This window comes from Pinus tabuliformis, chromosome 5_1 (genome assembly GCF_031772625.1).
Source record: "Pinus tabuliformis cultivar Carrire ecotype Pingquan chromosome 5_1, CPIR1, whole genome shotgun sequence".
NCBI classification, from domain to species: domain Eukaryota; kingdom Viridiplantae; phylum Streptophyta; class Pinopsida; order Pinales; family Pinaceae; genus Pinus; species Pinus tabuliformis.
Window position 1 is genome coordinate 436,713,291 of NC_142305.1, and position 12,471 is coordinate 436,725,761.

The following is a 12,471-nucleotide window of genomic DNA, read 5'->3' on the forward strand; positions in this document are numbered from 1 at the left end:
CTACAGAACAGAGGATTGAAGAGGATAGAGAAACGTGGCTTGACAGGGTCAATTTTCATTTAGAGAAGCTGTTAAAAAGGGCCAACGGGGACAATAAAATCATCAGGCACATGGCTAACCATTACAAGACCTGGAGCAAGATTTATAACATAAGAGTCAAGCAAATGAAGACAAGGCTAAAACAAACCCTCAAAGGAAAAAAGGAGGGTGATAGGCTTAGGTTTCTTGCTGAAGCTTCCTTAGCTGACCTAGACACTTGATGGTGGTGGTCTCCCACAAATTTTGAGCAATTTTGAGCAAGTTTTGAGAATTTTTTCATTTTTGAAGAATTTAGCAGTTTTTGACACAGAAATTTTGGCTCTATGCGCAGTGCCACTGGCGCTGCGCTTTTCCTAGGAGCATCCAATGGCCAAAATAAGACCACCATTAGATTTCTAATGATGTAAGCATGCTCCCTATGCATTTTCTAAGTTTTTGGAGCAAAACTGGTTGGTCAAAAGGTCAAAAAACACCCAAAAAATGACCTTTTTGCCCTCTTTTTGACCATGGCGCTGCGCATAGAAGAAGTCTTGGGAGAATCAGTTTTTGAGGGGTAAAATCAAATCCAAATTGGAAACTAAAGGAATATTTGGAAATTATATAGGACAAGCTTTCCAATGATCTATCATGGGCTCAATTTTGACACTGGGAATGCCTCCAAAATGGCCCTGCAAAAGGTGTTGTGCATAGCCTTCTAGCGTTGTGCATAGGACAATTTTCTGCTAAATTTTCACTTTACTGTGCCATGACTATTTTCTCTTATGGATGATGTTTTTACTGATGTAAATGGTCACTAGGCATGTAAATAAGATGAATATTAGTTACTGGAGGGGAGATTCATTGTATCAAAAGTTCTCTTGAAGTCAAATGAATCAGTTCCCTCCCTTTTAGAGGCAAGTTGTTAGGGTTGCCTAGATTCCAGTTTCTTGTTCAGCTTTTGATGGATTAGTTCCTCATCTTAGGGATTATACCCCTGAGGATGGGAGGAGTTTGAATTGAGGTCTATATCTTCTTTTTCTTTCTCATTGTAAATGGTTGGACTCAGTGGGATGCTTAGGCTTTGATAGATATCATTTTGTGTCAATTCTAGCAGGAGATTAATGAAAAATTGCAGCTATTTCTTTGGGATCCATGTGGTATGATTCATAGTTCAGTTTTTCTTTTGTATTCATGTGTTAGAATGTATTTTTGGCTCCATTTCATCATTTCATTGCCTTTATGTGAATGTATACAAGTTTGCAAGGCAGAATCCATAACTTCTATGCTCTATTTTGGGTAGACATTGCACAGTCTATGTTTTCTTCAGTTTAGGAAGAATTCGTGAGGCTTACATGCTCTTCCTAGCTCCTGAGGTGTGTTTTCACCTCATCCATCAAATCCTAAGGTTCTGATTGTTGTGCCTACCTTGTCCCATCGAACACCCTGCAGTTTTGACCTGATTTCCTTGCCCTAATTGTTTGGCTCCTCCTGATCTAGCAAAACCCTTCAAAATCAAATCAAACCTTGTGCTACTATACCTATCCTAATATCAGTTTCTAGATCCAGTCAATTTAGATAAGATCCTTACATGGAGAGCCCTCTCCTGGCCTAGTAGGGCTAGCTACTTGGCTAAGCGTGGTTTGTGGTTACCCTAGCATTGCCTTCCTTCAGCCTAAGGTTCAATCCAGGTGCTAACAGAACCCTTTAGGTTGTTCAATATAGACTTCTTCTTCTAGGTTCCCATTTAAAAATGCATATTTAACATCCATTTGATAGACTTTGAAATTATGAAAGCTTGAAAGGGCAAGAAACATTCTTATAGCTTCAAGTCTAGCTAGAGGTGAAAATGTTTATTCAAATTCTATTCCTTCTTGTTGAGCATAGCCTTTGAAAATGAGTCTTTCTTTATTTCTAATTACTTCTCCATTCTCATTCAATTTATTTTTGAACAGCTATTTCATCCCAATAACATTCTTATCATGAGGTCTAGGTGCTAATTCCCATGTATGATTCTGTTCTATTTGGTCAAGTTCTTCATTCACAGCCTTAACCCAACATTCATCTTTGCTATCTTGATTTACATTTTGTGGTTCAATTGTGGGTAGTAAGGATAGATAACTATAAGTTCCAACAAGATTTCTTCTAGTTTGTATTCCAACTTCCTTATCACCTCAAATTTGGGATTCTGGATGATTTTTTTGAACATACCTTGATGGAGTCTTTTCTGATGCTTCTATACAATCACTTCCTTATTCTTATGCTTCATTGATTTTTTCTCCAACATTCTTTTGGATTTTTGTAGGAGTATCACCATCATCTGTTGGTGCTTCCTTTTTGGTACTTGTGGATGCTTCATCAATCACAACATCAATGCATTCAACAATCCTTTGAAGTCTTTTATTGTATAATTTATATCCTTTTCTTCTAGAGGATTATCCAAGGAGAATTCCTTCATTAGCTCTAGCTTCAAACTTTCCAAGTTTATCATCATTATTCTTTATGTAACATTTAATTCCAAAAACTCTAAAATGCTTAACAATTGGATGTTTATCGAACCAAAGTTCATAAGGCATTTGATTATTATTTACACTGATATGAGCTTCGTTGAGAATACTTATTGTTGTATGTGTTTCTTCACCCCAGAAGCTATGAGGTGTCCGGGAATTATCAAGCATGGCATGTGCCATTTGTTGAATTGTGTTTTCTATTCTTTCTACTACCCCATTTTTTTGGGGAGTCTTAGCTATAGAGAACTGCCTCTTGATGCCATGTCGTTCACAAAAGTCTAAAAATTCATCTGATATGAATTATCCTCCTCTATCAAATCTGAGACATTTGATTTTTAAGTCTAACTCATTCTCTACTAAAGCGTTGAAGACCTTAAATTTATCAAATGCTTCATTTTTATCTTTTAATAAACCAATCCAACACATTCTAGTAAAGTCATCAATAAATAAGATGAAATATTGCTCACCTCTAGGTGACTTTTTCCTCATTGGCCCACACAAATCAGTATGAATAATTTCAAGTGGATACTTGCGGACCCTTCTTTGGCATTAAACTATACCCTAGTTTTCTTACCAAATTGACATGATTTGCAAATAGTATTTTCTGGTGGAGAGATGTTGGGAAAATCATAAACCGCTCCTAGCTTGATTTTCATATGTATTTGACTAAATCTTAGATGTACCAATATTTTTTGTCACAACCAACTTTCATATGCTTTGCTTAAGTAACATTGTTCTAGACCACCTTCCAAGACATAGAAATTACCTGGAGTTCTTGTTCCTTTTATTATGGTTTTTCCTATATCGATATTTCAAACCACACAATTCTTTGATCTGAAAACAAATTCATTCCCTTGGTCACACATATGGATAACACTTAACAATTTATGCTTCAACCCATCAACAAACAAAACATTTATAGCTTTAACTTTTTCTTTCAACGAAACAATTCATTTTCCTTTGATAGCAACAGGTGAATTATTTCCAAAGGTTTCATTATTTCTTTCTTTATTTCATTAAAATACATAAACTTATATTTATCACATGTCATGTATTTTGAGCATCCACTGCCAATGTACCACAGGTTTTCTTGATCTATTGCATATAAATCTAGACCACAGTTCTCTGATTCTGTAGAAATTATGTGTAGGTTAACCCAATAATGCAATATAAATCAAAGAAGAATACTATAACCTACTTCTACTATCAATTTGTGGAAGCTTAAAGATCGAGCTGAAAAATATAACCTGAAGAAGAAGAATCAGTCGTACAATACACAGGAAAATACTTTGGGGAAGGCCTCAGCTAAAAACCCCACACTATTGTATTATCATACATGGTGGAAATACATAGGAATTATACAAAGCCTTAGCTCTCAAAGCTATCCAACTCTCAGTACAACCCTCACAGATGCTCACAGGAAATCTTGGCTTCTCTCCAGCCTTCCCCTATGCCCTCCAAGCTCCTATTTCCTCGCGTTGTTCCTTGTGGATGATTTGTCCGTTACCAAGTGGAAAACCAATCCTCCAAAACTGCGCAATCCTCAAGGATAAATCCTTGACTGCATGCATGAGTTTTCTCCATGAGAAAACACATGCAACTGATAGCACATTGTCCTTGAACTTTAATCTCAACTGGGTATTTCTCAGAATAGACATGCATGAGTTTCTGATGAGGGAATCTTCAGTTAACTGGAGTAGCACTAGTTGAGTGCATTAATGCATCAACCGACTGTTAACTCACTATTAGTTCCTCAAACAGTTTAGAACTAATTTAACTGGACTTAACTCAGTAAACTGAGTTAACTAATTACAACTCAAATATAACTCAATCTTATCTCCTTATTTTAAGGGATAACTCTTGCATCACTTCAAAAAGACTTCTAACTTGAATTTCTCCAACTAATTAATTTAAAATAAATTAATTAATTATTTCCAAGTAGATATTAAGAATAAATTCAATTTTAATTCACAATTTAATTCAAGGACAAATTAAATTGGAATATTCTTGTTGCCATATTTCAACGCTCCCTCTCAACAAGAAAGGGATTATCTTCCACCCCGATCTTGTCTCTATGGAACTCGAATTTACACTTTCACAATGCCTTTGTCAAAATGTCAGCATCTTGCTTCTCTGTTGAAATATGTTGCAGCAACATGATCCTCTCGACCTATGAAAAGCCATGGGCAACAAACCTTGCCTTATGCTTCTCCACACTACCATCAACAGCTTACTTTACCTTGTAAATCCAACAGGAACTCACAACTGACTTGTTCTTTGGTCTTGGAACCACATCCCAAACATTGTTACAACTATGGAGTCATGCTCCTCCACCATAGCATCAACCCAAATCGGCGGTTGCACTGCTTCCTCAAAGGAAGATGGCTCGGTCTCAACACATTCCCCAGCAAGGGCCTTGTATCCAGTGTACCTCTCAGGTGACCTCCTCAATCTGCATTGAGAAGATGGTTCTCCCACATTCTCTCTCACATCCTCCAACAATATGTCAGCTTCTCTTGTGCGCTTTCGTCCATCTTTTTATCACTCAGGTTGTTCCCCAAAGTTGTAAGAAAGGGAATACGGCTGAGGTAACCATAGACCAATCTTTTAAATACAGATTCTAGCCAATCTGCATCCAGAGAGGGCTCTCTCTTTATGATTTGGCTTTGTTTTTTAAAGGTTTTAGGCTAGTTATGAAGTACAAGGGTTTTGTTTTGAGTTTGGGTGGTGAGATTCAATAGAACAGTGAGGCAAAAATGAAGAGTTCAGTCCTTTGGGCATGATGGAGTCAAAGAAGTATGGTTTCCTGGATTTGGTTTCTAACAGAGGATGGCATCACAAAGCAAGGTACTCAAACATGGAACAATTTAAAAAGGCTGGAATTAGATGGAATGGACTCAATGGGTGAAGGGCAGTTAAGAATCCTTCATCATATTGACAGAGGGAAAGTGAATGATTACTGATAAGGAGCAGTTAAGAATTCCTTAGCAAATACTCAACATGAAAGAATCAGGGAAAACAGGAGCAATTAAGAATTCATTGTTTATGCTAATTCTAAAGAAAACATGGAGAATAATAAAGACTAAAAACAGAGTGCAATCAAGCAAATTCTGAGTTAATCTTTTTCTCTACTATTCAGATCATGAAACACAGATGATATAACAGACAAGAAACTATAAAACACAAGGTAAAAAGTACTCATTGATCCATGGGTTGATTCAAGAATTTTGTGACAGGTCTTCTGCATCAATTATTCTTCTAGTAAACCAAAGAACAGTTTGATCCCAATAATTTTTTTTTCCAAAGTTCAATATTTACAACAAATTCTAGAAAAATCTACACATACCCAACCTCTCCAAAACTCTGATGAAGGGGGTATTTATACAACAAAATATGTACAACAGGTATCTCATAAAAGCTCTGAGATAGTATCTAAGTTTAACCTAAAGTAATTTACAAGAGAAGATAGAAACGCTCGGAAAAGATATCTGATGTTGCACTGGATGCAGGCTCTTTAGGGTTCGGCTTGCAGGTTTCCTTTCTAGCTATGTGCCGACTGTCTGTCTTAATTGATGCATTAATTATGATCTGCTTTTCTTTGTCGGCTCTGATACTCTTTAATTCTGATTTGATTTGCTTTTAATTCTCCACTGATACTCTTTTAATGCTCCTCTGATACTCTTTGACTTTAATCATCCTCTTTAATGTTGAACTAACCCTGCTCACCATTGTTCTGGCAAGAATAAGGCTGCAACGTGTCTTCACCACCTCTCCTCTACAATTGATGTCTCTACGTGTTTTTACTGGCTGGGGTAGCAAAACATCCGGTATATCTCTATTTCTTCTTCTGCGAGCTCGGGAATCCCTCTGCTTTGTTTCGAACTGTACAAAGAGGAAGAAAATTGTAAAATGGAGGGCCGGCAGTTGGCGAGCTCATTGTTGGAGCTTTCGTGGTTGGGAGGCGGTCGAGAACCAAGTACAAATTTGGTTGTTTGCATGCCTGGAGTGCTATTTTTTCAGTGAAAACTATAAAAAATGACTTTTTAACCCTTTATTGAACAAAAATATTTTTTGGCGCGAAAATTTGATTTTTCGGACGGGTGACGTCAGTGGGGGGTACGGAATAGATGATGCAGCAGGTGACGTGGCAGGTGACATCAGAGAGGGGTCAGCAGGAGGGCGGTAAGCTATTTTGCCCACACCGCTTTTGGGCTTGGGAAGTTTTGGGTGGAGGGGAAGCGAGCAATGTGGGAGAGCGACACGCATCCTCGGTACGGGGGAAATACCACCGGTTCCCCGGGGCTTAAAAATCGGCAGATGGAGGGCTAGCGAAATGGACGTCTGCCATCGGATGTGGGGCCACTGATCAGACGACTGGTGCTTAATGAACAAGGCGGGGAGTTAACGCGCAAGACCAGCGCAAATCAATCATGTTTTTAATAGATTCGAGGTGGATTTGATTGGTTTATCAGGGTTTCTTAAGTTAGGTTATTAATTAACCAAAGGTTAATTAATCCTGAGGTTTTGCACGTGGAGGTTATTAATAAGCTCCTGATGAACTATTAATCCCTCATTTGAAACAGTGACATACTGTTATAGTTAACTAGGGCAGGGAATATTAACATTTTGGGCTTTTTATGTTATATATACATATTACGGGAAGTGGTTTATATATGGGAGTTATATAGTAAAGTTAGGGTTAATATGAATTTTTGAAACGAACAGCTCTAAGTTAAAAATTATTTAAAAACTTAGGCTGAAGGGAAAAAGGAGTTTATATGTGATTTTTGTACAATTTTTCCTAAGTAAAGTGGGGTTTTTACTTAGGCAATGGATGAAATGGAAGGAGTGGCTTCTTTTGGGGGATATTAAGCATATCTTAATATCTTTGGGGGAATTTAATGAATGATTGGGGAAAAGGATGAAGGGGAGTTAGTCATGCCTCACTTGAGCTGGATCAAAATATCTGCCATGGTACTTGTGATAACAGTAAGATGAACATTTTGAGAGACAAAATTTATCACAAGTCTCATTCTGCAACACCAAAACTGCCTACCCTGCCTATTTTACCTAACATTCTTTCTTTTTTTACTGGGTGCACTTAGACTAGCAAACCCTTATCAATTTTTCTTTCCTTTGCATAGTAAACCTACCCAAGTCTGCACTTATTACATCCAAGGGCTCAGATTAAACAGTTGAGCTCCTTTGCTTCTCTACCTATCTACTCATCTGCCAAGATTAAACAGTTTGGACAGATTTTATTCTCTATCTCTAAGACAGGAAATTCAAACATGAACTGGCCAAGATTAAGCTGTTTGGCCATTCATCAATTGTGGCAAAAAGTTCAACAAGTTGTACATGATGCTATATTTACAGAAAATGAAATAGTAGTGGCATTTGGACTTGCACACTTTCCTGGTCCTTTTTATTTGGGGTTCATTTCTTTTCATTTTTTCTTTTGACCATTATTTTTTCACCCTTTGATTTTTCTTTTAGGGTATACCCTCTTTACATTTTTTAATTTTTTTGATATTTTTTATAATATGGAAACCTTTACACAAAGGAAAGGATGAACATATTACAGAGCTCAACTAGTCAATCATGAAATATGACACCTATTACTATAGGAGTATAACACATCTCTGGAAGACTGTGCTTGAGTGGATGTCCCCACTCCTTGAACCTCTGCGTGTGGCTTCTTTGCATTAGTCTGAGGCTCCTCCTCCTTAGGAACCAACATTTCCTATCACATCCTGTAGTTGGAGCTCCCTCTCAAGGGAAACTCGCATTGCCTTCTGCTCATCAAACTTAAGATCTCTGCAAACCACTATCTTCCAACTGGTAGGCAAGTACACCTGATAATTGTGAGGTGTATCAGTGTACCCCACAAATATCGCCAACTCTACTTTCAGCTCAATCTTCTTTCGTGCATCCTTTGTCACATGGAAATATACTGATGAGCCAAAGGTCCTGCAGTGACCCACATCTGGTCTCTTACCGGATAAGGCTTCCTCTGGTGTCTTCATCCCAAGTATGTGATGTGGGCTTCTATTCTACAAATAGACCGGTGTATTGCATGAATCAGCCCACAAGTGAAGTGGTAGGCCTTAGTCATGCAACATTTCCTGTGCTACCCCTACAATAGTTCTGTTCTTCCTCTTGTCCACCCCATTCTGATGTGGGTTATGAGGTGACGTCAACTCTCATTTAATTCCTTCCACTGCACAGAAATCCTTAAACTCTTGAGAGACATATTCTCCACCGTTGTCACTTTTAAAGGCCTTGATCTTCTTCCCTGACTCTTTCTCGACCAAAATTTTGAACTTACAAAACTTTGTGAAAGTTTGGTCCTTCTTCTACATGAAATAAATCTAGCATTTATGAGAATAGTCATCAATGAAAATCACATAATACCTTTGCTTCACTGTGGATGTCGTCGAGAATGGTCCACACAAATTAGTATGAACTCGCTCTAAGATAGCCTCTACTCGACTGTCTCGATCATGAAAGGAAGACTTGGTGTACCTTCCCAAGGTACAACCTTTGCATGTGTCAACTTGCTCAAGTTTACCTTTGGGAAGTCCTGTATATATCTGTTGCATTATCTTCAAAGCTATGTGATGCAAATGGCCCAACCGCCTATGCCACAACTCGCCAATGTCTTGTCTTTGCACCAATTCTACTTTCATACTCAATGCTACACAATCATCTACCTCTATTTTATAGAGATTCTTCACCCAAATCCATATCCTCTTGGTCTGACCCGTGCCTATTTGTCTTAGGAATGCCTTTCCTATACTAAAGACAACATCATAGCCTTTGTCCTCCAACATCGCAACCGATACCAAGTTCTTCTTCAATCCAGGCACATACATAATATCTGTCAAGATGAGAGGAGCTCCATGCTACCTCTGAAAAGCAACCGTGCCCACTCCTAAAACACTATACCTTCCGTCATCACCCATCTCTATGCACATCTTGAGGTCTTTCTCCTCCAAGGCACTGAATAAATTTTTATCACCAGTCATGTGGAATGAGGCTCCACTGTCAAAATACCAGACACAACCCATCATCAATGACACCATGCATGTGATGAGGGTAAAGTCCATTTCGAACTAAGAGGTTAATTCCTCACCTTCTGATCCTTCCAAGGATCCCTTCTTCGACTTCTTCGATGGGCAATTAGTCAAATAATGTCCCATCTTGTGACAATTAAAGCATCTTACTTTAGACATGTCACTTTTCTTCCCTCCATGAGAAGAATTCAATTTTAAATGGGAAGCCTTCCCCTTCCCTTTCCTTGCCTTACTTGCTAAGGCCAGATTTTCTTCATCATCATTCTTGGATGAAGTACAGTCTTGTGTGCTCCTCCTGATCTCCTCCTCCATAAGATCCGACCATAGTCGTTTCTAATCCGGTAGTTTCTTCCTTCCATTCACAGAGTCCTGGTAGCTATTCCAACTCTTTGGAAAGCCAAGGAGAGCGAGGCTCACCATATCATCATTGGCAGTAGTTATTCTCACACTACCAAGCTCATCTCTGCAGGTGGTGAGCTTGTTCAGATATGTGGAAATAGTATCGCCCTTCTCCATCTTAATTCTTCGAAGCTTATCCTTGAGCACCAATTTCCTTTGGTCGCTACTTTTCTGGTAGAGGTCCTTCAATGTCTTCCACATTGAAAATGGAGTATCCTTCCCATGGAGACTCCAGACAATATGGTCTAGAACTCCCTCAAGGATGATCCATCTCGCCTTTGCCACACGCTTCTTCCACTTAGCCAACTCTTGTGCACTAGTTGAAGATGGCTTTGGGATTTCTTGATCAATGAATTCCTTCAAGCCATTGTCTTCTAATACAACCTCCATTCTATATATCCATACTATGTAATTCGAGCTACCTTCCAAGGCATACTCGAGTCTCAAGCCATAGAATGCCATTAGCCAACCTTGAAGTATTATATGAATTTGATTTGCACCTGCAACCCTGAACTTCAAACTTCAAATTCTCTTCTCAGTATACTATTCACTGCTCTGATACCATGTAGAAATTATGTGTAGGTTAACCCGATAATGCAATATAAATCAAAGCAGAATACTATAACCTACTTCTACTATCAATTTGTGGAAGCTTAAAGATAAATTTGAACAATATAACCAGAAGAAGAATAATTAATCGCATAATACACATGAAAATACTTTGGGGAAAGCCTCAGCTAAAAACCCCACACTATTGTATTATCATACATGGTGGAAATACATAGGAATTATACAAAGCCTTAGCTCTCACAGCTAGCCAGCTCTCAGTATAATCCTCACAGATGCTCACAGGCAATCTTGGCTTCTCTCCAGCCTTCCTCTCTACCCTGGAAGCTCCTATTTCCTTGCATTGTTCCTTGTGGATGATTTGCCTGTTACCAAGTGGAAAACCAATCCTCCAAAACTACACAATCCTCAAGGATAAATACTTGAATGCATGCATGAGTTTTCTCCATGAGAAAACACATGCAATTGATAGTACAATTTCCTTGAACTTTAATCTCAACTGGGTATTTCTCAGAATAGACATGCATGAGTTTTTGATGAGGGAATCTTCAGTTAACTGGAGTAGAACTAGTTGAGTGCATTAATGCATCAACTGACTGTTAACTCACTATTAGTTCCTCAAACAGTTTGGAACTAATTTAACTAGACTTAACTTAGTAAACTAAGTTAACTAATTACAACTCAAATATAACTCAATGCTATCTCCTTAATTTAAGGGATAACTCTTGCATGACTCCAGAAATACTTCTAACTTGAATTTATCCAACTAATTAATTTAAACTTAATTAGTTAATTATTTCCTAGTAGTTGTTAAGACTAAATTCAATTTTAATTCACAATTTAATTCGAGGACAAATTAAATTGGAATATTCTTGTTGCCATATTTCAACAGATTCAATGGTCTTCTTTTTCCATACCGTAAATGGTGTTTCCATTTTCTCATTCTGAGGTGTTGATTGTTCTTTGCTCCTGCATTCAAATTATTTATGCCCAAAGTTATTGAAAAAGGAGAATTTAGTTTCATATTGAAGAGGAGAGAAGGCATTGTAAGAGTATTTCTTTACCTCGATCTCGTTCTTTTGTTTTCTTTCTTCTCTAGTCATGATAGTTTTGTAAGCAACACATTGAGCAGCCTTATGACCAAAATTGTGACAAGTGAAACATTGTCCATTAAAGTAGAAGTTTCTGGGAGTATAGTACCTTCTAGTGTTTTTTTTTCTTTTGAGCAGAATTTACCTGAGAAGTATTTGGTCCTTTATTATTTTGCTGTAGGCTGGAGTTTTGTTGACTGCTTCTTTTTACTGCATTGAGATAGCTTCATGTTTATGTAGAAGACTTTACAGTCTTTTATGTTTCTTCATTGTATCCAAGACTTGTCTTTGTAAGAGGAGAGCATTGAACATTGATGATTTCATCTAAGGTTTCAGATCCTTTAGCAAATCTAAGATTAATACTTTTTGCTTTCTCAAGTTCTTTCCTTAGAATTACTATTTCACATTCTAGCTTTTCATTTTGCTCTTCCTTTTCTATGATTTGTTTCTTGAAAGTTTCTTCTTCTAATTTAGCCTCTTCTAAACAAATCTTAAGCTGAAGTATTTCTTCAATTAAAGTATCATTTTCTTCTAGGGCATCCATGAAATTATTATCAGATTCATTACTACTTCTATCTTCAAATTCCGTAAGTAATTGAAATTATTTATCAGACTTACCTTCTTCACCATTTGAAAGACCATCACTATCTTCATGTGTATAAAAACTTCTCTTGTTTTCAAACCTTCTCCTATTTATTTTCACAACTTCTTTCCCTTTCTCATGATTTTATCTATAGGAACACTTAGCAACGTAATGACCAACTCTACCATAAGAAAAACATTTGAAGGGAAGCTTACCTTTGAATCTTCTAG